This window comes from Lactuca virosa, chromosome 9 (assembly GCF_052849685.1).
Source record: "Lactuca virosa cultivar CGN04683 chromosome 9, Lactuca_virosa_CGN04683_v6, whole genome shotgun sequence".
Taxonomy (NCBI): Eukaryota; Viridiplantae; Streptophyta; class Magnoliopsida; order Asterales; family Asteraceae; genus Lactuca; species Lactuca virosa.
In genome coordinates, this window is record NC_136434.1 from 118,210,554 (window position 1) to 118,238,419 (window position 27,866).

Genomic DNA, 27,866 nt, shown 5'->3' on the forward strand with positions numbered 1-27,866 from the left:
CAACGACATGGCAATGATTAGATGTATCGTGTGTCTTAGTGGACCACCACAGCATGGCCAAGGATTGTCACGGTGTGGCAGCTCTTCTGGCCTAAGCCCATAATTATTTTAGGGTTTGCTTCGTATTTAATCCCCTCTAAGCCATTTCTAAGGTTAATTACCAGCCTCCAACACCCTTATACCTCAGAGAAACCCTAGATTTGTCGCCATTTTGGAACATTGTTGGCTTCGAAAAGAAGAGAATGAGGAGAAGAACTTGCTCCATTGGCGGAACTTGCTAGGAACCAACATCATCAGCATCTCACATAGCTTTTGGACCTTTGTAAGTAACAAAGGCTCAAACTTTATGGCTTAAAGTGGTTAGATCTAAGATATTGTCCCATGTTCTTCAGGTTTGAGCAAGTTTGGAAGGAAGGAACTGTTGGGTTATGAGCATTCTAACACTCCTATGGCGTACTTGCAACCCTAAATACCTTGGATCTATGTTTTCTCTATTATACATGCAAATATCAATTTTCCAAGGTATTGTTCTAACTAACATATTATAAAGTACATGTAATATAAAATCTAGTAGAATTACATACCTCTTTGTTGTAGCTTGATTCCATGGAGCTCAAGAGCCTAGTGCCCCAAGTGTGACACCTCAAATGGTTCACACAACATCAAAACAACTTGGAATAACCATGAGAAGAGATACTTCACTCTAGAAATCGGCTTGCCCTCTTGTGTATGCACTAGTGCCGATTTCACCAACCAATGGGGTCTTTATATAGTGTGCACATTAGGGTTAGACCATGTAACCCATGACTTTACCCATTCCTTATGCTACATGGGTTTTAACCGCCATGGAGTATCCATGGGTCACCACATGGGTTAAACCCAACATAAGGAATCATGGATCATAAGCCCGCATATATAAGAATGAATGATTTACACAATCAATCCCCATATATTTAATTAGTCTCTTTTGATCACTAAATTAATTCCAAATTAATTCTTGATCAATACTAATTAAATAATATGATTTCATATTAATATATTAGAACTTATAATATATTAATATGTCACAAATATCCTCTTCTCACAAAAGGTCTATCCAAATGTCCCGATGCCATGCAACCCAAATGGACCATGCCGGGCCGGGTCAAGTATATACCAATTATAGTTATGGGCTTAAACACTAATCCAACAGTCTCCCACTTGGATAAGTCTAATAACTATTATTGCAAGTATGACTCCAACCTGACCAGCAATCGTAGCTCTTAAAGTTGTTGTCGAACTCTGAACAAATCACTGACGTGTCCATTAGATAAGTGATCATATATTCCTCCATTCTAGATATCATATGGACTGAGACATAGATTATAATCATTCTATTTATCCATTTATTGTTTCCCGATTTCTGATTTATGACGACCAACTAATTGAACAAATCAAATCAGTACAGGCTTGGCCAAGCACTTAGGGTGTCATCACTAAATCATCGAGGGGCCCACAGATATCGCTTTTATCCCTTTAAGGGTAAAAGGAATGGACAAACTTTGACTCATATGCTTGTACTAACTACTTGTTGAATCATACACAAAGGCACGTTTTATAACATCGAGTTACCAATGCGTTTTCGTGCAATCAATGTATAACCAACTCATAGTCAACAACTCATATCTCTAGGTTTGATGAATATAAGATATTATCGTCTCATGATTTCATGATAAAAATCCATTAAGTGATTCAAATGAGCATGGGTTTACTCCAATACTCAGAACTTATGAGCACTCATGAATGTTGTAGCAACTTATGCTATGTCCAACACCTTAGACATCTACAAACCAACTTCATGACAGTCTTGCCTTAATACCTACTTCCAATGTATTATCGACTGTGGATGGTTTGAATAACTTAGTTATTCGGGAAGTCAAAACATGTAAAGTGAAACACAAGAATAATACTAGTCCTATATGGCCCCAACACTTTGAATGTAAATAAAACACCTTTTATCTAAGCACCATATTGATTACTCATTATTCATTGTATAATGTTTCGATTTATCAACTTAATACTTGAATAAAAACAATAGTCATGCCATGCTCCAAGCATGCACACTATGTTTGTCTAAACAATAGCTATGCCATACTCCAAGTATGCACACTATGTTTGTCTTATGATCCTTACTTTGTGAAACAGATCAATTGACAATATTTCAATGATGCTCATTTCACAATCCCAATCCTTATTGTAAATGTAAGAATACCAAACTCTTGCCATATACTATAATCTATTAGATTCTAAACTTATATGCAATGATCCCCTTGCAATGAATATGCACACAAGTCACAAAGACTTGGCAACAGACATTACAAAGTATTCCAATGGAGAGCAATTCCATGGAAACGAAGTATCACATTCAAAGTACATTCCTTTGAACACCCTTCTTGCATTAAGTTCTCTAATCTTACACAGATTCAAAGAATAACTTCCACCTATGGAGACAATTCCATATTCCCATTTTGACTATCACTTCTGAACAAGAGTTGTCTCCTTTCAGAATATGTCAATATGGTCCTATCTCTATACTTCCAATTTTCCATGAGCAACCAATCTTTGGCAAACCTCAGATTGTCCTCGACAATTGCTTAATCATTTTAGTCAAATCCAAATCTATTCCTTTTTCCCTCTTAACGCCCTAGGCATTTGTAAAATTTAGAATGGATAAATATTATAGCACATGTAATCGATCCTATACCCGAAGCATATGGGACCCGATTCATGCTATAATTTTTTTTTATTTTCCATGTTCTCAAAATTCGAACTATGAAGAGGGATGTCGTAATCATAATCGAATTTTGAGAATGCAACATATATAGAATTTCCTTATGTTGAACCATTCCAACATAACATTCATATATATCCTTGAGTAAAGTTGATTAAAATCTCAATCTAAGCTTTTAGAATTGGAATGAAGTATAAATCCTCTCCCTTAACTATAGCAAAACAACTTTTCAAAGCAAATTGAACATTTTGTTTTCTATAATTAACATTGCTAACTTGCAACACTTAACATAATAATCATGCTCCCACTAGCATAATGATTATTATCTTACTAGCATAACACTTATGCTCCCACTAGCTTTGACATGTACCCAGAAATCAACTGGACTTCTAGAAATCAATACTTTATTGAATTTCTTACCAAAGTTCAGATTTCTGATACGAGATTGCTTTGATAAGACTTTATCAAAATCATACACCTTTCCTTAGATAGTTCACATGTATGTCTAAACAATTATGAAGAGGGATGTCGTAATCATAATGTTTAGACCTTTTGCCATTCTCACAAGTCCATGTTACTGTGTCGGTTAACCACACGCGCTCCACTAATGACTTTGAGAATGCAAAAATCACAATTACTATCTACTTAAAATATACTTAGTGAGAGCGTTTCCTCACCATCATTTTCATGAATCGGAGAGAAACCTTATGACACTTAGATTTTTTTTGTGGTGTAAGTGTTCCTATCCATGTGAATTTGTCATAACCTTAATCACAAGACTAGGTTAGTGGCAAATCCAAATTCATATGGACTGAACTTGTTTAATCTTAATTTCTTGCCTCCTGGTAGCACAAGGGCCTACCATTTCTTCCAAGTTGTTATGCAAATAATTGAGAACTCTTAGAATTCACCTGCATAGTCAACTTAAACTGGAATGGACCAGAAACAAGAATGTGTCAACATGATAGGTTACAAACCTCAGTCGTGGGCTAGTGATTAACAATACTCTTGATTAGTTCTTGAAACCATCTCAAGATTTTTAAAGACTCCCACTGACCTCTTGACATATAAGATTCTCTTTTATCAAGAATCATTCCTTGACAAAACAAATATTCAAGAGTTAGTGCGGATTCGTATCAAGTTAAACACTTCTCACAATTGGTCTTAGTTGGTATTTGTCTTATCCAAAACATCACAACTTACCAATCTCAAATGTACAAGAGTAGAAAACAGTTTAGTCTACATTTGACAAGTGTTTTACACCTTTTTAAGATTATGTCACTCAAGGCTCAATCTTGGAGTATGACTCTAAGATTTGATTGTGGAACGAAGTATTATTTATCTTTTGATTTAACCATTTCAATAGTTCACGATTCCTCTCCTTAGCCAAACAAATGCACTAAGGTGTCCTTATAGGATCAATTGTGATATGGTTTCATAATCACCTAGATAACCATAAACCAAGATACTTAAGCACTCTCCCACCTTTTCAGATTGGAGAAGCTTTTATCTTTCTGCCTAATTTGATTCTTCTCATTCGTCCTGCCATACATTGAAACTTTTCCAATGTTTCAGAATTACACTTAAACTTGTAAGTATAACCATATTTACTAAACTTTAGTAAATCATGACGAATAATCTTATCATTCCTTGTGGTCGACTTGACCAGCGCACAACCAAGTGTACCCAATCCTTTAGTCCTTCACTTTACTCACATATACATGTGAGCAAGGACTTAGTCTTAATTTCCCAAAGATGAAAATTCTCATTCATCACACAATACAACTTGCATGATTCCAAGTTTCTATCCAACTGAAACTTGGGTGATGAGAATCTTTCCTTATTTGGTAAATTATGACACTACCACAAATGAAAGACTCAAATCCATTTTCCAATATTGCTTATCAATGGAGACATATAAACAACATTATTTCACAAATGCCATTGTAAGGATACTTAAAATAAATCAAAACCTTTTCTTTTATTTTAAAACTTGCGGAAAAATCTTATCCTTACAATGCAAATACATATGAAAACATGTTGTTATCTATTCCTAAGAAATATATCATAACTCTTAAGCAGCAACTCAAAATTCTGATCATCGAACCATGCGATCGAGAGCCATCTTCGCGATCAGATCATCATACTCTTTCTTTAGGTTTCCTTCGGTTCTTCTGAAACATCAAAATGTAATTTACATTACATCATGTATTAAGAATCTCCAGAAGAGACTTCATAGAGTTAGATAATGGACTTTACCTAAAGCAAAGTCAAACTTTTTGACTTTTACCATCCTTATGAACTTTTTCAGGTAAATTCGGCAGCTTCGCAACCAATGTCCCTTCCTTTGGCAAAAGAAACATATGGACCTTTTGGAAATGGTACACTTGATTGTCTCAGACTTAGCCTTTCTCTTTACCATTGGTCAAATGACTTGACCATGGCCAATCCCTTTCTATTGGGAAGAGAAAGCTTTTCTGGACTTCCAATGTCACCATTGTCAATGTCCAAATAGGTTTGGGAAGTAGATCTTCCAATCTAATTTTCTTTACCAATGCTCCAAATCATTGCTGATTTAGCAGCATCAAGCAAATAGGTAAGATCACTAAGGGTCATGTCATGATCTATCATCAGGGAGTGACTGAAGAACCAAGTCAACAGCCAGCTACCTCGAGACTTCGACACCCGACTCTCCCGGCTTGCCAATATGTGACTTAACCTCCAAGATGTAAGCACATATAGTCTTTGCTCGCCAATAGGGATTGAGTGACTTAGAACTTTTCAAATCTTGAAATGTGGGATAGGGAGAATTATTGGAGGAGGTGGAGGAAGTGAATCATGATTTCCAGTCCCATTAATGCACAACAAAGGGATTAATCTTTCACCTTGATTGCCATGTGGGATATCATATTCATTAGGAAGGCTTGTTCCTAAAGATTTGGGAAGACCATAGTTGTCTGAAATAAATATTTATGAGGGAGAAATTCAAGTTTAGTTGATTTAAGTCCTTAATATAACACCCAATATGAAATATTAAGGCTAGGACCCAACAAACTATTTATAACTGGAAGAGGGATGCCGTAATCCAAGTTATAAAATATTTGAAGGTAGGTAAATGACGATTTACCAATTTCCACCATGAAAAACAAAATAAATTATTAAGTTTTTATTGGATTGAAACTCCTAGATCTTTTGAGATTCATTGAACTTTCAATGGCATGTTTAAATCTCGATTGTGCCCTCTCAAGTTTGTGACTGGGATGTCGAGGATCACAAACAAGGTGTGAATAACCATGCAAATTTACTTGGTACCTTTAACTTTATCACCTAATTGATGTGCCGGTTAACCACATGCGTTCCACCAATCTATGATAAAAATTAAGTTACCCTTTGCCACACATTTTCAGTCCCATGTTAGTGTGCCGGTTAACCACACACGCTCCACTAACGACTTAACAAAGGTGCAAAGTGCAATTTCATGGGTTAGCACCTTTTCACATTTTCCTAAGTAACTAAAATTAGGAATTTATAAGTGTTTAGTTACTTAGTATTTATCATTATACTTTTAATGAAGGGAGAATTATAGTCCTTATCCTACCCGTTCGGCTAACGACCCTCCACCAGTCAAGGAAGCGGTGGGTGAGAGTGGACACCCATTAAACTGCCATTTTATAGGCAGTAAATTTATACCCCCCTTATAGACCGGCTTCGTGAATGAGGTCTACTAACGGTAAGACTGACTTATTCTTATACATATCTATATAATTAAACTTTTAATATAATAATAGTATAAGGGTTGAATTTTAAACTTTTAAAATTCTAGGGTTTGATTTGGAATTAAAGTATACATAAGGAGTAAACTTTACAAATTCCAAAACTTGAGGGCAAGTATTGAAACTATTCAAAACTCTTGGATTTTCATAACTTATGAGTTTAATTAAAGTTTTTAAAAACTTTAATGAAGAGACTCTTGAACATCCATAACTTGAGGACAAGTTATGAAGTCCATAAAACTATTTATGAGAAAAAGACTCTTCATTTTGTAACCTATGACACTTTTATGAGTTTTAAGATTCATAAATGTGACTTTTCATATAACTTGAGGACAAGTTACAAAAACACATTTTATGAACTACTTTTAGATCAATTTGGATTGAAAACAACTAACACATAATTTTTTCATTAATCTAAATTAACTCATAAAACAAGGTCACACAAAAAACTTGGTAATCCATAACTTGAGGACAAGTTATGGAGTGGATACAATGTCATTAAGATCAAGAATTACACTAATAAACAATTTGCACATAATTCCTATGATCTACCAAAACTCATAAGCATGAACAATCCATATCAACAATTTTCAAGAATCATATAAACATATATAAAACTTGAAACTTTGATAACAACTTTAAAATTGGTTTACCATAATCATTACCACATTAAAAAAACAAGTTTATAAGTTCAAAAACAGTTTAAGGTAATGATTCTAGACCAATTCTAGCCTTAAAACTCGAAGATATGCTGCCAGGGGGTCCAACTCGTCGAGTGCATGAACCAATTCGACGAGTTGGATGAATTTAGGCATGGTCTCGTTGAGTCCCTTACTGGACTCGTCGAGCCAGCTGACCAGACAGCATATAAACTTCGATTTTCAGCAATTTGCATCAAGTATAAAAGAAAACAAGCCGAGGCTCTAATACCACTGTTGGGTTATGAGCATTCTAACACTCCTATGGTGTACATGCAACCCTAAATACCTTGGATCTATGTTTTCTCTATTATACATGCAAATATCAATTTTCCAAGGTGTTGTTCTAACTAGCATATTATAAAGTACATGTAATATAAAATCTAGTAGAATTACATACCTCTTTGTTGTAGCTTGATTCCATGGAGCTCAAGAGCCTAGTGCCCCAAGTGTGACACCTCAAATGGTTCACACAACATCAAAAAAACTTGGAATAACCATGAGAAGAGATACTTCACTCTAGAAATCGGCTTGCCCTCTTGTGTATGCACTAGTGCCGATTTCACCAACCAATGGGGTCTTTATATAGTGTGCACATTAGGGTTACACCATGTAACCCATGACTTTACCCATTCCTTATGCTCCATGGGTTTTAACCGCCATGGAATATCCATGGGTCACCACATGGGTTAAACCCAACATAAGGAATCATGGATCATAAGCCCGCATATAAAAGAATGAATGATTTACACAATCAATCCCCATATATTTAATTAGTCTCTTTTGATCACTAAATTAATTCCAAATTAATTCTTGATCAATACTAATTAAATAATATGATTTCATATTAATATATTAGAACTTATAATAAATTAATATGTTACAAATATCCTCTTCTCACAAAAGGTCTATCCAAATGTCCCGATGTCATGCAACCCAAATGGACCATGCCAGGTCGGGTCAAGTATATACCAGTTATAGTTATGGGCTTAGACACTAATCCAACAGGAACTCATAAAGTTGGCAACTTTATGACTATCCTGAGTCCCATGAGCAACATATGTGGTGGATCTAGACTTTGGTAGGAGTTCTTATCATTGCATGACTTTTTTGGGGATTTTTAGCTTATTATGACCTAAAATGGACTCTAGACATGTTTTGGATACGTATGTCTATAAAACTTCCACCTTTATGATATATTTGGTATTATAAACCCTTCTAGAGTGGTTGAGCTAAGGACATTTTCAGATTAAGGGCTTAATAGTTAAGACATTGTGGTATTTATAAACATCTCTTTTATATAAAACTACATTTTATATAAATAAACTCTAACTAGTTTATTAATATATAAATATATAACTTATAAATAATCATACTTTATGATATATTTCATAAATTGTTATTTCTCCAATAAATATTAATTCCATAAATAATAAATTCTCAATTAAAAAAATATTATTTCCATGAAATAATTAATAATTTTCCAATTACATACAAGTGTTGATATATTTATTAATAATCAAATTATCCAAATAATGAATCAATTGATGGTAACTTGATATAAGCTATGACCCATACGATCATATATTATTAGCAATATCATTCTATAATGAAGCCTGGGCATACAAGATCTTTCATCACTAAGCTTTGTGCTTACGGTTTTATGTTTATGGTTTCAGGTACTTCCGGTTCGAAAGGGAAGGGCCCAACATGATTGCACAACATCCCTAGAGTTTCCGCATTGACTATTTATGATTTTATTCTAATTTTCACATGATGTAATCACTTTGATTGGTTTTAGAACAACTTATTATATGGTTTATTGTTTTAAAAATAAATGTTTTACATTGAATTTTTGGGACGTTACACGAACATTGGACCTTCCACCTGGTAACTGATCTCTCCCTCGTCTCTTTGTTTGAGCTTTTGATAGTTGTGTTTTGGAAACAATATTTGGACAAAGTTTAACTTGGTTGGTGACCCTGCATGGTCTTTTTTAAGTCCGGGATTTGTCTGGCAGACAATTTACCCTTGTTTGCAATTTAATGGTATCTTTTGCTTAAAGCTTGCTTGTTTTGGTCCCAAATGGCTCATGTTGGCCACTGGTTTAATTTTTCCGCAGAGGTTGATGTTGGCCTTTGAGGTACATTTGTTCGTGCTTTTCCCCCTTGGGGGGGGGGGGGATTTCTTTCCAAAGGTTTGTGTTGGCCTTAGGAATTAGGTGGTAATGGCTCCTCTTTTCTTGGCAGAGTATTAAGACTCGAAGGATACTTCCTTTGATAGATGAAAGTTGTGTATACTTAACCAACTTTTGTTGGATTTGGCCCAGGAATTCATACTCGTAAGCTTGGCGCTCATCCTTCTTTCGAGTGAATTGTCTGTATTTTAAGGTTTAGGCCTTAGCTAGCCTTTTCTTATAAAACTCAATTGGTTCACTTTTTTAGGCAATTCCCTTTTAAGTAAAGTTTTCTAGTTACCCTTTAATACCTTGTTCTAAGTCTTGGGCCAACGAGAGTTGCACTCTGGCTCTAGTCATCTAAGATGAGTCGAGATCGTTACCTCGAGGCGTTTAGGACATAGGTATTTTTAATATCAAGGGAAAGGTTATGATCCTTTAAAGCATTTGTTCATGTCATGGGCAAAGGTAATGGTCCTTTGAGTTAGATTGACATGTTTTAGGGAAAGTTTATGTGCCTTTAAAGCCTACGGTTGCATTCTTGCATCGATTTCTAAAGTGACGTTGATGATCAGTCCTTGTTATCACTTGGTAAATGTGCACAACCTCTTATTGAAATGATATCAATCTTGAATAATAATAAACATCTGAATGGGTTTCGAAGGTAGTCAATCTCCATCATTCTATTGATAATGTTTTGGAAATATCAACACTGTTTAACGAGGAAAAAAATACTTTGACACTAAAATAGGCCTAGAACTAGAGCTAACTGTTGGGGTATGATTATCCACTTGGAGATAGATCACATCGCCCTTGCCCTTGACATACCTTATTTTTCCTTCTCTCCTTGCTCTAGGATTAAAAGTGGCGCAAACTGTGCACGTTCCATGTCTGGGGGATGGGTCTCCCGTCTTGTGCTTCCAATACATAAGCTCCGTTCTGGTGTGCCTCCACTATCTTGTATGGTCCTTCCCAGGTGACACTTAGATTTCCCTAGGGTTGGGAATGAATGGATTCATTTTTTATCAATACCCATTCTCCTACTTTGAAGTTCTTCACCTACACAAGATGAGTGTAGTAATTCTTGGTGCAAGCTTTATAGGCAACATGGTGGTGTTGGGCGACTTCGTGTTTCTAGTCAAGCATGTCTTTAGTCTTGACGTTGTCCAACTTCATTGGTGTTTATGTCAAATTCCTTCACTCGTAGTGACCCGGCCAAGATTTTAGGTGGGAGCACCGACTCTGTGTCGTATGTTAGGCAAAAGGGTTTTTCCCTAGTACTGGATCTCGAGGTCGTGCGATATGACCAGAGCACTATGGGCTATTCTTCAACCCAGGATCCCTTAGACCTCATCAGGCGCTTCTTAAAGCCATTGATGATAGTCTTGTTTAATACCTTTGTATGGCTGTTGGCTTAGGGATGTGCCATTGAGGTGAACCGACGATGGATTTGCTTTTCTTCACACCATTCCTTGAAGGGACTTCCTTCAAACTGAGTGTCATTATCGCTAATTAGGACCCTTGGGGTGCCACAACACATGAGGATGTTTTTCCACATGAATTTTATCATATGTCTTCTCGTGACGGTGGTTAGGGCTCGGCCTCGATCCACTTGGTGAAATAATCAACAACGACCAATAAGAATTTAGCTCCACCCGGGGCGGTTGGAAATGGTCCAACAATATCTATGCCCCGTTGGTGAAAAGACTAGGGACTATTGATGCTGGTTAGTGGCATGGCAGGTTGGTTTTGGGAGGGAGCGAAACCTTGACACTCCGGGCATTTTTTGGTGAACTTGGCTGCATCCTTGTAGATGTCCGGCCAATATACTTCTAGGCAGAGTATTTATGTGCACAAATATACCTATTAGTCTTAAATTTATATCCTAACAAACTTTTACTAACTATGCACTCATAGGAAGTGTACCTAGTCATATTATAGAATAGTTCAGGTAAGTCGGGTGTCGAACACAGGGAACAGAATTCAATTAAATAAATTAACCACTTCTAATTAAACTAAGAAACAAACAATGATTGGGGGGGGTTACTGATTTTGCAAGATCAGAAGAATTTACTATCAACTAACACTTAAGCAAGCAACATAAGCAAATTAACTTCAAGAATTAAACGAATAATTCTATTTAGATCCGATTTAACCTTCTCCTATGGTTGATTTCTAATGGATTGATTATACTGATTACCAATTTGCTAACTAGCTATTATGATCAAATATCTCGGCCTACCAATCTATAAATTACCAAGCAATGATCATGCATAAGTTAAAAACCAAATTGATAATAAGCACAAATTAGACTATGAATGATAATAGTTACTTTCCTATCATAAACAATTAGGAGAAAAATCCATGCAATTAATATGATCAATTATCACACAGAATCTGATTTATAAACAATATAAATTAGAACTAAAACATGCTAGGTTTTGGATTATCAAACACAAGTAAAATCAATAAGAATCATCCAATAATCAAAATCAACACATATAGATTAGGTTCATCTTCACCAAACAGAAGTAAAAGGGTTTAAGCTCTCATTGTAGCAGAAAAACACATAAAATCCATGTAAAATAAGCTAGACATAGGTAATGATTAGCAAACTAACTAGATCAATGTAGAAATATTCTAAATCTTATTCAATCCTTGAGCTTCACTTGATTCTTGATCTTATTCTGAGTTTGAAAGGGTTTCTAGTGGTAATTCTGCTTAAAAACAGATTACCTCCTGTCCATTCGACCTAATGTTCGGGTTTTTATAATTTCCTTATATTGGCACACCAGGTCGTGGTTGAACACTACCACGTCGTGGTCCTCTTGTGTATCCCGTATTCTCCAAGTCAGCTGATTAGTCGAGAATATTCCCATCACCACGTCGTGTTGGCGGATCACCAGGATGCAGTCGTCAGTTTCCAAGTCTTATTTTGCCTTCTTGTCATAACTTCCAGTTTCCTGCTTCCAGCTCCTCGTTTGCTTCCTTTTCATCCCGAGCAAATCTTCGTTGCTAAAAAACATATTTTAAACATAATAAATATATTTTGTCCAAAAATAAACATAATTGTAGCTAAAAGTATTAGAAATATGCATTAAATACATAGTTAAATATACACATATCGAAATATCCCACACTTGGATTTTGCTTGCCCTTAAGCAAAACTGATTTTATTATTATCATATCAAGACTTTAGCTACGAACATTGCACATGACAATCCATTTTGAGCCTCTCCATTACTCCAAGACCGCAATGCATGTATTTGTGTCGAAATTTTCCTAAAAACTTCCCCAATCCTAAATACTCACAATTTTCATAAACACTTCTCCACTTCTTTTAAACAACACTCATTTTATGCATCCCTCTGAATATATCCTTACAAATCTTTCTTAAACTCAAGGTAATTTTTTGTTAAGCCCCCAAGCATACATATGGAAAAATAACCTAGAAATAAAAATATTACAATAAATATAACTTGGCAATTTGCCTTATTCTCGAGTCTTCGATTTTTGAACTTTCTTCATGATATTCCTTGATCTTCATAGCTTTGTAGACTCTTATTCTCAAATTTTTGCAACTTTTTTCTTCTTTTCTATTTTTTCTTTTCTCACTTTTTTCACTCAAAACTAAAAATCCTAAAAACATATGCTTAAGCAAGGGAAGTTAACTTCAACCCTTATTGGTTAAAGATATTAGTCTAAGGTGAAGACTGTTGGATTAGTGTCTAAGCCCATAACTATTTTGGTATGTACTTGACCCGATTGCGAGCATGGTCCTTTTGGATTGCCTTCACCAAAGCAACTTGATAGGATGATTTTTGGAGAAAGAGATTAATTATGATTTATTAATATATTATATGAATAATATATTAAGAGAGAAATCATATTATTTAATTAATAATAGTCAAGAATTAATCAGAGTTAATTTTTTGGCTAAAAGACATTAATTAAATAAAGGGGACTAGAACTGTCAATTGTGTGATAGTTGGATATTGGGCTAATGGACTCCATAGAGGATGGAGTGGACGAAATCTATGGGGAAACCCATTAGAATTCGTCCAAGGCCTCTAAAGGAGGAGTCCATGGGTTGCTTAGGGCCTAAGCAGTTAGATTAGGGTTTAATAGTTCAAAACCTTAATAGCCTCACATATTTAAGGACCCCTAGGGCACCAAAAACGTGGCTAACTGATTCCTTAGGGTTTCTAGACGGTTTTTGGGTGACTCTCCTCTTCTCCTTCTTCGTCCTCTTGCTCTTGGTGTTTGTGAGCCATTAGAGGTATGACATTTGTGACACTAAGCTTTCTAAAGCCAATTACAAGGAGGAATAGATTGTTATTACTACATAACAATCAAAGGTAATTTCTAAACCCTTAATTCAGTTCATAGCATGATAAGATATAGGGTTTATGGCTTTGGATGATTATTGCATGTTCATTAGACAAACTAGATTCAAAGCTTTGGGGTTTGCATGTACACCATAGGAATGATGTAGTGCTCAAAACCCATCAGTGGTATCAGAGCCTGGGCTGTTTGTTTGATGTATTTGATGCTTAATTGTTCATTGCTTGCTTGAAAATTGAATTTTTTGGGTTCTGACTGGCAGACTCACCGAGTCCATGAATGGAATTGACGAGTAGGTCCTACTCGACGAGTTCCATTGTGGACTCGACGCGTCCAGGGCTCTGGTGCCAGGTTTTTCGAATTTTCTGCCAGATTTTGTTGAGGATAATTGCCAAAACTCGTTTTTCTTGCCAAAATCCGAATTTTTAAGTTTGGAATGGTTATCCTCATAAAAATTGATGGATTTGGTTAAATATGGATAATATAGGATTATTATTAGTCAAATATTTGACCTAGTAAGTTTGAAAAAGTTTTAATTTACACCCCTTAGGTTTTATAGTTTAAATTTGAACTTTAAAAGTTTTAGTTTTGAAATTTAAATAGTTAAACCCTGATATTTTGAAAGGTTTCAAAATTTGTCCTCAAGTTTTGGAATTTAAATTTTTGATTACAAGGTTAATTTGGGAATATTTAAATTCTAAACCCTAATGTTTTGAAATGTTTTAAAACTTGCCTTCAAGTTTTGGAATTTAAATTTTGATTAAAAGTTTAATTTTTGAAATTTTAAATTCTAAAACCTTAGTTTTGAAAAGTTCAAATTACATCCTTATGGTTTTATTAAAATTAATTAAGTGTATAATTAAAGGAGAATTAATAAATCCATAATGACATGGTTTATGTTTAATTAAATTAAAATGTATAATTTATTAAATTAACCTACATTATATTTTAAAAGTATAAAATACACCTTTATACTATATATAAAAATTAAAAGTGTAATATTATATATGTATAACTTAAATGCTAGTCTTGCCGTTAGTAGGCCTCATTCATGAAGTCGATCTATAAGGGGGGTATAAGGTTATGACCTATAAAATGATCGTTTAATGGGTGTCCACTCTCACCCACCGCTTCCTTGATTGGTGGAGGGTCGTTAGCCGAACGGGTAGGATAGGGCAAACCCTCTCCTCATTAAAAGAATAATGAATAATAAAGTAACTAAATGTTTTATAAAATTCCCAATCTTAGTTACTTTAGGAAAAAGTGAAATCGATGCAATTCCATGGAATTACACTTTGTACCCTTGTCGAGACAATTAGTGGAGCGTGTGTGGTTAACCGGCACACTAAGTTGGGTTTGGCATTGGTAGCGAAGGGTGACTCGATTTTTGTCATAGATCGATGGAGCGTGTGTGGTTAACCGACACGTTGATTAGGTGACTGTAACATTGAGGGCACCACGTACATTCGCATGGTTATTCACACCTTATTTGTGATCCTCGGCATCCCAGTCACAAATGAAGGGCATAATCGAGATTAAACATGACATTGAAAAGTTCAATGAATCTCAAAAGATCTAGGAGTTTCAATTCATTTAAAACTTAACCTTCTTTTCGTTTTTCATGGTGGAAATTGGTAAATCGTCATTTACCTACCTTCAAATGTTCTGCGAGTTGGATTACGACATCCCTCTTCCAATTTGTAGGATGTTGTGTTGGGTCCTAGCCTTAATATCTCATTTGGGTGTTTTATTAAGGACTCAATCAACTAAACTTGAATTTTCTCCCGTTTCATAGATGTCAAAGTCTGACAACTATGGTCTTCCTAAATCCGTTGGAAAAAGTTTTCCACGTGAAGATGATGTTCCACGATTGTATTGTGGAAATGGAAATCATGCTTCATTTCCTCCACCTCCTCCAATAATTCTCCCTGACCCACGTGTTCGAAGACTTGAAAAGTTCAAGGTCACTCAAGCCCTATTGGCAAAAGACACGAAAATGGAAAGTCTATATGTACTCATGTCTTGGATAAAAGGTTACATATTGATAGATTGGGATTGTTGGGTGTCGATGTCTCAAGGAAGTTGGTTGTTGACTTGGTTCTTCAGTCACTTCCCGAATCATATGGGAAGTTCGTTAGAGAGTACTATATGATCGACCACGACATGACCCTTATTGATTTGACTTATTTGCTTATTGCTGCTGAATCAGAAATGATTTGGCGCACTGGTCGGCAAATTTGTCTGGTAAATTAATATCCCAACCCTCTATGGGCAATGGTAACATTGGAAGTCCAGAAAAGTTTTCTCTACGCAAGAGAAAGGCTGAGTCTGAGATAGTCATGTGTACCATTCCATAAGAATCCATGCGTTTCTACTGCCAAAAGAAGGGGCATTGGTTACGAATCTGCCCTGACTACCTGAGAGATCTAACAGATGGGAAAGTCAAGATGTATGACTCTACTTCAGGTAAAATCCACTATCTAACTCCATTAAGTTCCTATTTGGAAATCCTTAATACATGATGTGATAAGATTACATTTTGATGTTTTGAAGGATCGAAGAAAGGAAAGGAAGCTTAGAGGAAGGAGCGAGCTGAGTCTGATCGCGAAGAAATGGATTACGATCGCATGGATTCGATGATCGGATTTTTGAGCTGCTACTTAGAGTTATGATAGATTGCTTAGGAATACGTAATAGCATAGTTTTCGTTTGCATTGTAAGGATATATTTTTTCCGCAATAAAATAAATTTTGATTTTATCTTATTTATATTTCCTTGCAATGGCAATTGTGAAAATTGATGTCTGTGTGTTTCTATTATAAGCAATATTAAGTGAATATGATTCTTAGTTATGTTATTTATGGAAGCGTCATGATTTTATAAGTAAGGAAATATTCCCATCGCACAAGTTTCAATTGGACAGAAGCTTGGAATCATATGATTTGAATCATGTGATGTATGGAAATCTTGGTACTTAGAAATTTTTTAAGGTCAATTCCTTGACAAAGAGTCAAGTGAAGGACTAGGAGATCGAGTTCACAATGTTGTGCACGGGTCAAGTCCACCATAAATAACAAATGACATTATTCGTCATGATTTACTAAAAGTCTAGTAAATATGATTATGCTTACAAGATTAAGTGTAATTCTGAAGCATTGAAAAGTTTCAATGAATGGCAGAACGAATAAGAAGAATCAAAGATAAAAGTTTCTCCAATCTAAGAAGAAGGGAGAGTACTTTTGTATCATGTTTATGATTGTCTTAAGAACCATATTACAATTCATCCTCTAAGGACACCTTAGTTCACTAGTATGGCTAGGAAGAGGAGTCGAGAATTGTCAAAATGGGTTAAGTCAATAAGATGAATCATACTTCATTCCAAAATCAAGTTTTAGATTCGTACTCCAAAATTGTGATTTGGGTGACATCATCTTAAGAAATTTAACACACTCATCAATTGTGAAGTAGGAAAATGTTTTCTTGCTCTTGCACGTTTGAATTTGGTAAGTTGTGATGTCTTGGATAAGACAAAGACCAACCAGTACCAAATTGTGTGTAGGTTTGTCTTGATAAAGACACACACTGACTCTTGAATATTTGTTTTGTCAAGAAATGTTTCTTGATAAGAGAATCTTATATGTCAAGAGGTCAGTGGGAGTCTAAACATCTTGAAAAGTTTCAAGAACAAATCAAGAAGTAAACCTATTAAACACTAGCACACGACTTGAGGATTGCAACCTATCGTGTTGACAAAATTTTATTTATGTGCCAATCCAGTTGAGTGATTATGCATATGAGTTGTACGAGTTCTCAATTGAATGCATAAGGGAAAACGCCTTGATCAATGAAAGTACATTTACTAGCATAGGTGAGCTGCTAAATAACTTGGAAGCAATGGTGGGACCCTTGATGGCAAGAAATTAAGAATGAACAAGTTATGTCCATAAGAAGTTGAATTTGTCACAAACATTATCTTACGATTATGCTTATGACAAATTTGCATGGATAGGAACACATGCACCATAAAATCTAAGTGTCATAACGTTTCTCTCCTTCATGAAAATGATTGTGAGGAAACGCTTTCACTAAGAGAGATTTTAAGGAGATAGCGATTATGTAAATTGCATTCTCAAATTCGATTATGATTACGGCATCCCTCTTCATAGTTCGAATTGTGAGATTTGGCAATTAGTCTGAACATTTGGGACTTAGTAATATAAGTTTTGAATTAGTTTAGACACACATGTGAGCTGTCTAAGGAAAGGTGTGTGAGTTTGAGAAGCTTAGATAAAGGCTTATCGAATACGTGTCAAAGCTAGTGGGAGCATAAATGTTATGCTGGTATGGATATAATCATCATGTTAGTGGGAGCATGATTATTATTGCAAGTTAGCAATATTAATTATAGAAAACAAAAGTTTCACTTTGCAAAGTTGTATAGGTTGAAAAGTTGTTTTGCTATAATTAAGGGAGAGAATATTATACTTCGTTTCAAATCTAAGGGTTTAGATCGATAAATTTTGATCAAATTTAGTCAAAAAGATATATGAATGTTATGTTGAAAGGATTCAACGTAAGAGAATTCTATATATGGAAATAATTGTTGCGTTCTCACACTCGATTATGATTACGACATCCCTCTTCATAGTTCGAATCGTGAGAACATGGCAAATAGAAATAGAAATATTATAGCAAATGACTGGTAAAGTATCATGTCGTTGTAATATTCGACCGTTCTAAAATTTTCCAAATGCCTAGGGCATTAAGAGGGAAAGAGGACTAGAATCAGATTTGACTGAATTAGTTAAACAACTGTCAAGGATAATCTAAGGTTCGCCAAGGATTGGTCACTTGTGGACAGTTAGAAGTATAGTCATGGATGGACCATATTGACATTATTATGAATAGATAAGATTCTATTTAAAATGAGTTGTCATATGGAAAATATGGAAATGTTTCCATATTGGGAGTTGGACGTTAAGAGTTTATGTCTAGATTAGAAACTTTTATGCAAGAAGGATGTTCAAAGGAATGTATTTTGAATGTGAGACTTCACATCTATGGAATTGTCTTGTAACAATCTCCAATAGAGCATTTTGTAATTTCATTGGCCGAGTCTTGGTGACTTTTGTGCCGTGACATTACGAAAGGACCGTTGCATAAAGTGTAAGAATCTAACATATTCTAGTAGTGGAGAGAATTTTGTAATCTTACACTAATTGATAAGGATTAGGAATTGTGAAATGAGTTTTGTTGAAAATGTTCTCAATAGATCTATTTCACAAGGTAAGGACCATAGGAAAAACATAGTGTGCATTTGGTTGTAGATTGTCTAAAGTGTATTAGACATATCAAAGGTTTGCTGCAACGTTCATGAGTGCTTATGAATATGATTTGAGCATTGGATTAAACCCACGCTCACTTGGATCACTTCATGGATTTTATCACGAGTGATTGGTGAGACGATAATATCTTATATTCTTGAAACTGAGATGTGTGATTTGTATCTTGCGAGTCGGTTACACATTGATAATATGTAAACGCACCAGTAACTTGGTGTTACAAAACGTATTGTTGTGTGTGATTCGGTGAGTGAGTACAAGCGAGCATTGAGTCGAAGTTTATCCGTTCCTTTTACCCAATGTAGGATAAAAGCGATATCTGTGGGCCCCTCTATGATTTAGTGATGACAAACATAAAGTGCTCGGCCGGGCCAGGACTGATTTGATTTGTTTAATTAGTCAATCGTCGTAAATCAGAAATCGGGAAACAACACATAGACTGAGAGAATGATTCTAATCCATGTCTCATGTTTATACGATATCTAGAATGGAGGAATATATGATCCCTTATCTGAATGACGCGTATCTGATAAGATCAGAGATGACAACGACTTTTGAAAGCTACGATTGCTGATCAGGATCTGAAGTCATACGCATAATAGTTATTAGACTTATCCAAGTGGGAGACTGTTGGATTAGTGTCTAAGCCCATAACTATTTTGGTATGTACTTGACCCGATTGCGAGCATGGTCCTTTTGGGTTGCCTTCACCAAAGCAACTTGATAGGATGATTTATGGAGAAATAGATTAATTATGATTTATTAATATATTATATGAATAATATATTAAGAGAGAAATCATATTATTTAATTAATAATAGTCAAGAATTAATCAGAGTTAATTGTGTGGCTAAAAGACATTAATTAAATAAAGGGGACTAGAACTGTCAATTGTGTGATAGTTGGATATTGGGCTAATGGACTCCATAGAGGATGGAGTGGACGAAATCTATGGGGAAACCCATTAGAATTCGTCCACGGCCTCTAAAGGAGGTGTCTGTGGGTTGCTTAAGGCCTAAGCAGTCAGATTAGGGTTTACTAGTTCAAAACCCTAATAGCCTCACATATTTAAGGACCCCTAGGGCACCAAAAACGTGGCTAACTGATTCCTTAGGGTTTCTAGATGGTTTTTGGGTGACTCTCCTCTTCTCCTTCTTCATCCTCTTGCTCTTGGTGTTTGTGAGCCATTAGAGGTGTGACATTTGTGACACTAAGCTTTCTAAAGCCAATTACAAGGAGGAATAGATTGTTATTACTACATAACAATCAAAAGTAATTTCTAAACCCTTAATTCAGTTCATAGCATGATAAGATCTAGGGTTTATGGCTTTGGATGATTATTGCATGTTCATTAGACAAACTAGATTCAAAGCTTTAGGGTTTGCATGTACACCATAGGAATGATGTAGTGCTCAAAACCCATCAAAGACTACATAAGCTCTGCTGGATACATTTCTGGTACACGATGATAAGCATATTGTGGTCGTCAAACAAAGCAAGGTTGTGTTTTTATTCCATGATTTCACTAGGATCGGGAAGCCACAAATACACTATAACATATATTGGCTCAAATAAACATTGAAACTCGCATCGGATCGTCCCACACAATGCTAGCAACTTTGATCTCTACATAACAATTTTTAACTAGATCAATTTTTAGATTATTATTTCAAATCTTTCTAATAATAATTTTTAAATCCTAGTCATTTTTTTCAATTTTTTATCAGTATGCTTGCATTCCTGTATTTAACCCCCTATCCCACACTTAATTGATGCAATGTCCCCATTGCATATTTAAACAATTAAAGAACATATAATTAAGAAGGGGGAATTGGAACAGACTTCCCTTGGGTAGTAGTGGTGAGATCGAATTTTGAAACTTGTGTGGTAAAGCTTGGACTTCTCGTATAATGGCTGCAAACAGTACTTCTGGGATCTTCTTTTATGAATACAAATGTACCGGACCGAAATTAATCAAAGAACCCTTCTTCAAAAAGTGTGTTGATCCTCTACCACGACGTGGTAGAGTAACGTCGCGTCGTGGTGTCAAGCAGTTAGTCATGATTGTCATAAAATATAAGATCGCCACGACGTGGTCTAGTGATGTCATGTCATGGTGTCAGGTCAGATTCTATCGTGCTAATATCGAATGCCACGATGTGTTGTTGATGGCCACGTCGTGGTGTCTTCTCAGAACACCTTTAACAACCCAAATAATGCATCTTGACTTCTTAATGACTTAGGAGCATTCCTGACCTTTTTTTTCTGTAAAATTCTTCAAAATTCTATTCATCAAGTGAGTAACCCACACTTATTCAAAAACATGGTCTTCAATTGTATTATTCAAAAATATCACGACTTCTTCATCCACTAAGCTCCTTCACCGTTTCACGAAGTTTTTATACTACAAAATAAGATCAAAAGACTAGAGAAACACATGATCATTAGGTTAAACTAAAAATAAAAATAAATAAAAAGGAAAAGAAAATGCAAACTCTTAAAAATCGGGTTGCCTCCCGAAAAGCGCTTCTTTTTTAGGAGTCGTGAGCCGGAATCCTTCCCACTCTATGTTGTTGCGGTTGGGAGTGGGATCTCCCTTTTATCCTTTTGCTCTTTCCATGTGCATTTGTAGGCTTGAACCCTTCTAATGTATGCTTTCTTGGAACTCTCCTTCTTCTTTTTGATTAGCACCTTCGTTATGTTTGCGCTTTACCCCCTTTCCTTGATTTTTCACCTTTGCACTCTTCTTTTCATCTTCTTTATGACCTTCCTTGTCTAATTCCATCTTGACCATTTTTGGCTTCTCTAATTCCCTACCCATGTCTTCATCAATTATCTCAACTTCTTCATATAAGTCATCTTCTACTTCGTCACTTGCCTCTACCACTTGAGCCTTAGGTGTAGTAAATGCGATCACCTCAAATGTCGTAGGAATTGAAGCTCTTGGTTTTCAACCTTTCACATTTGAAACATAAGGCTTCTCACAAACCTTCAACTCTTCTTCCATCATCTTTTCGATTTCAAATAGCTCATCAAGGTCTTCTTCCATATCATCCATCTTTGACACTACATCTCTTGGTTTTTCATAACTCACTTTTGGAGTCATTTCGAAAGAAATTGCTTCATATTCTACACGAAGTGTGAGCTTTGAGTCATTGATTTCAACTAGAGATCTAGCGGTACTAAAAAATGGTTTTCCCAAAATAATGGGAAGGTCTTCATCTTCTTTCATGTCGAGAACCACAAAGTCAACCGGAAAAACAAACTTTCCCACCTTTACAAAAAAGTCATCAGTGATTCCACGTGGATTAGTGATTGTGTGATCCACCATTCTAAGTGTCATATTTGTGCCTTGGAGCCTTGGTAGACCGAGATTCTTATAGAAAGAATATGACATGAGATTAATTCTTGCCCCCGAATCAACTAAAGCATTTATAGAAGTAGAATTGCCAAACTCACAAGGCAAAGTAAGTTGGCCTTGATCTCCCATTTTGATTGGTAACCCATTGATGACCGCAGATGAACATAACTCATTAAGCACTATGGTTGATGCTTTTTCCAACTCCTTCCTATTAGTCATAACATCTTTTGCAAACTTTGGAGGTTTAGCCATTGACTTGAGGAATGGGGCGTTTATCGAGAGTGAGAGCACTTGTTCCATAAACTTCTTTTGATCAGGTTCCAGAGAATGCTTAAGGTCTTGAGAAGGGAATGGCAGAGGAGGCTAATATGAATTAGAAGGTGAAAATTTTCGGACCTCACGACGTGGTGAGTCATCAGAATGCGAATCACATTTTGCAAACACGAATCAGGTTGTATAGTAGCTGCTTCATGGGTAATAAATGGCTCAGAATGAACTTCTTTTTCTGTTTAAATAGCCATTACATGAGGTTGCGATTTTTGGTCTTGATTTCGAGGTGGTAATCTCTCATTAACAAGTGTTGTTAACTTCCTAAGTTGAGTCTCTATGTGCGTGATGGAAGCTTGATGATTCCTCACATTAGGTTCAGTAGCATCATGCCTTTTTTCTAAGGCTTTCATAAACCTATGAAGTACCGACTCAAAATACATCTTCTTCTTAGGTGGTGGTTGCTCTTCTTAGTAAAAACCTCGACCAGATTGTCTAAACTTTTCATCTTTTTGCTTCCTGTACTCTTCATATGGAAACCACTCATTTTTGGGCTTCCTTTAATCTTCATCAAATCGATCACCACTCAAGTATCAAACTTGTGCTTTTCGGTTACCATTCTCATCTACATCACAATCCTTAGTCAAATGAGGGCCACCACAATTATCATAACCGACTCTAATTGCTTGGATAGATTGATCCATCTTTTTCATCCTCCAATCTATATTCTCTAACTTTGTCAAAACCACAACCATGTTCTCATTCCCTCCATCTCCTTTACCTCTAGTAACATCCTCACGTGGGTTATGGTACTCACGTTAATGCTTCTTGAACTCTTCAATAAATTATTTAATGGTTGCCGGCTCCTTCTTCGTCAATGGTCTTTGAGAGTCAAGAAGTTGTCGTGCTGTGACATTCACTCCATCATAGAAATTGGACACTTCTTGTTGGACATCTAAGCAAGCCTTTGTATCTCTCCCATGCTTCATATAAGGACTCTCCAACCTCTTGTTTAAAATTAGAAATCTTCTTCTTGAGCTTTGAGATCTTTGAAGGTGGGCTAAATTTCTCAATAAAGGCGTCACAAAGATTTTCCCAAGTAGTAATGGATCCAGGCGCGAGTGACTTCAACCAAACTTTAGCTTCACCGATAAATGTCACCGGAAGCATCCTAAGTAACACATATTCTCTTGGTATGTTTGGAACATTGAAGTAGTTTGCAATGTCCTTTACCTCATCAATATGCTTGAATGCGTCTTCATACTCCTTCCTGGCGAAAGGTATGTCTTTCAGCATTGATAGAATATCCCCCTTGAGCTCAAATCTTCTTTCAGTTGGTATCTCAGGTGGTACAAGAACCGGTCCATTATCTTTATGTATCCTCTTCTTGTAATCTCCCATAGTCATTCTCATGGTATCCGACATCTCTTCAACCTCGCTTTTTATCTCCAAATCATCTTCTAAATTGCTTTCAGTTTCTGTTTCTAGATCGTATCCAATTCCCTTCTTATCAGGCATCCCATTGAAACTTTCAAATCCTTTTTCCTATTGAAAAATGCTTGTTGACTCATTGGCTTCTTGTTCTTGTTTTTGTGAAAAGTTGATTGTGGATCTTGAAGTGGTGGAACTATTGGAGTTTTAGATCCCCGACTCATAAATTACTGCAATAAGAACAAAACAAAACAAAAACGCGTAAAAGGAATAAAAATCACAAAACAGAAAATTATCCGAGACAAGACTATGACGTGGTTAATATGCCCATGACATGGTTGTTGTTTAGAAAGAAAGAAAATACAGAAAAATAACTTTTTGTGGTTTTTACCCCACAAAAGGATCGAATAACTAAAAGCAATTAAATTATAAATCAAATAAGCCGTTCCCCGACAACGGCTCCAACAACTTGATGTGCAGAAATATACCTACCAGTCTTAAATTTATATCATAACAAACTTTTACTAATTATGCACTTATAGGCAGTGTACCTAGTCAGATTATAGAATAGTTCAGGTAAGTCGGGTGTCGAACACAGAGAACAGAATTCAATTAAATAAATTAACTACTTCTAATTAAACTAAGAAACAAACTATGGTGGATGGGGGGGGGGGGTTACTGATTTTGCAAGATCAGAAGAATTTACTATCAACTAACAATTAAGCAAGCAACAAAAGAAAATTAACTTCAAAAATTAAAAGAAAACTTCTGCTTAAATCCGATTTGACCTTCTCCTATGGTTGATTTCTAGTGGATTGATTATATTGATTACCAATTTGCTAACTAGCTATTATGATCAAATATCTAGGCCTACCAATCTATGACTTACTAAGAAATGATCATGCATAAGTTAAACACGGAATTGATAATAAGCACAAATTGGACTATGAATGATAATAGTTACTTTCCTATGATCAAGTTAAGCAAACAAGCACAAATTAAGGTTAACTACGCTCTCTAACACAATTAAAGTTACTAGCTTTAATTACTTAATCTAAGATGAGATTAATCCTAGCTCTAATTATTTAATGATCATAAACAATTATGAGAAAAAATCATGTGATTAATATGATCAATTATCTCACATAATCTAATTTATAAAAAATATAATCTAGAACTAAAACATGCTAGGGTTTGGATTATCAAACACAAGTAAACTCAATAATAATTATCCAATAATAAAAATCAACACATATAGATTAGGTTCATCTTCACCAAACAGAAGTAAAAGGGGTTTAGCCTCTCATTGGAGCAGAAAAACACATAAAATCCATGTAAAATAAGCTAGACATAGGTAATGATTAGAAAACCAACTAGATGAATGTAGAAATCTTATATATCTTCTTCAATCCTTGAGATTCACTTGATTCTCGATATTCTTCTGAGTTTCCAAGGGTTTCCAGCCGTAATTCTCCTTAGAAAACCGATTACCTCCCCTCCATTCGACCTAATCTTCGTGTTTTTATAATTTCCTTATATCAGCACACCACGTCGTGGTTGAACACCACCACGTCGTGGTCCTCTTGTGTATCCCGTATTCTCCAAGTCAACCGATTGGTCGAGAATATTTCAATCACCACGTCGTGTTGGTGGATCACCACAACATGTTCGTCAATTTCCAAGTCTTCTTTTGCCTTCTTCTTGTCCTAGCTTCCGTTTTCGTGCTTCCATCTCCTTGTTTGCTTCCTTTTCATCCCGAGCAAGTATTCGTTGCTATAAAACATATTTTAAGCATAATAAATATCTTTTTCCCAAAAATAAATATAATTTTAGCTAAAAGTATTAGAAATATGCATTAAATACATAGTTAAATATACACATATCAAGTATCTTCCCGGTAAGTGCCCGTGCACCTTCATGCGCTACGGCTTCCCCTGTGTGGCTTTCTTCTAACAATGATTTCCCTTTGGAGTGGCTAATGCACTTTAGCCATGGTGTCAGGTATCCCCTTTTTTACAATTGTCAGTCCGTTACAGCGATCTGTGGGGCCTTAAACTTGAGCCTCCAAGCCTCTGTAGGATCATCCGGGAGGACCCCATGTAGGAGGTAGTCTATGAAGGGCTTGGTCCAATCTAGAGCTGTTGTGATAACGTCAACTTGCTTGTTGTCGATGTTTCTCCGTGGGAGAATCTCTACTAATACTTTCTTGGTAAGATGATCGAAAGATGTCGAGACCAGTTTGCTAAGAGCGTCGGTCCTCTCGTTATATTCCCGGGGGTATCTATTTGATTAAGAAGCTTTTGAATGACCGTGCTAACTCTCGCATTGTATCCATATATATTTTCATTCTTTGGTCCTTGGCTTCATATGTGTCATTGACCTGATTGGTGATGAGGAGGGAATCACTGAGGTCAGCAAGGCGTTTTGCTCCAACTTCTTGGGCTAGTCGGAGGCCTTCTAGAAGTGCTTCGAACTCGGACTCATTGTTGGAGAATTGGAAGTTAAATCGCAAGGCATACTTAATTTCATCACCGTTGGGATTTTTTAGAATAAGTCCTGCCCCAGACCCTTCCTTTCTCGCAACTCCGTCAGTGTGTAGTTCCCAAATGTCTCAACTTGCCTCCGGTTCTAAGGGATCTATTGGCATGACTGTTGGCATGTTTTTTATTGTGTCGAGAATTTTGACTAGGAAGTATGCCAAAGCTTGGGCTTTGATGTTGGTACGTGGGCGATAATGTATGTCGTGTTCGCCTAGCTCGATCGCCCATTTTACTAAGTGCCCCAATTTCCCTGGTCTCAGTAGGATTTTTTTACTAGGTAACTAGTCAGGGCCTCAATCTTGTGGGCTTAGAAGTAGCGCCTGAGATGCCTGACTGAATAGATTAACGCGATCACCATTTTCTCTAAGACCGGGTAGTTGAGTTCCGGGCCTTATAATGATCTGATTAGGAAATGTTTGTTAATTGTTTCTTATTCCTCTCGATGGCTAATATCGATGATATGGCTTCGTCGGATGCTGCCAAGTACTTTTGCAAAGTTTCTCCTGATAGGGGCTCGCCATGGGTGGGAGCTGGTGTAAAGCTTCTTTCAGGTGTTGCAAGGCCTTGTTGGCCTCTTCTGTCCACTTAAATTGATTCTTATCAATGCAAACTTTCAAAGTTTGGAAGAGTGGGAGAGATTTTTCGGCCGATTTGGCGACGAATCTGCCAAGCGTCTTCAACCTTCCATGGATTTCGTGCACTCCTTTGAGGTTGTGAGGGGTTTTAGAGTCGAGGAATTCTTGTATCTTGGTTTGGTTCGGCGAGATTCCCTATTTAGTTATCTAATAACCCAAGAATTGGCCTTCCTCCACCCCAAAAGTACACTTGCCCGGGTTGAGCTGCATCTGCGGCTTCATCAAAGTTTGAAAGGTTTCTTCGATGTCGTGAAGCAATGTTGCTTCGTTATGCATTTTTATAACCATGTAATCCACATAGACTTCGACGTTTCTACAAATTTGTTTTGCAAACACTTTGTCCATCAGGCGCTGGTATGTCGCCTCGATGTTCTTTAGGCCGAATGGCATCTTTGGATAACAAAAGGTGACACGATTGGTATGAAAGGCCTTATTCTCTTCTCATTTGAACCTAATGATATCCCTTGTAGGCATCAAGGAAAAACTTGAATTGAAACCCTTCCCGGGACTCAACTTTTTGATCTATCTC

At 36.1% G+C, this 27,866-nt stretch overlaps 1 non-coding gene across 1 annotated transcript; it reads left to right on the forward strand.

The window, feature by feature from the left end:
* The first annotated feature begins 23,670 nt into the window (after window positions 1–23,670).
* On the forward strand, window positions 23,671–23,772 carry LOC145141665 (small nucleolar RNA R71). The gene has a single exon (XR_013722859.1). It is a non-coding gene; the product is annotated as a small nucleolar RNA R71 (small nucleolar RNA).
* Window positions 23,773–27,866: the final 4,094 nt, after the last annotated feature.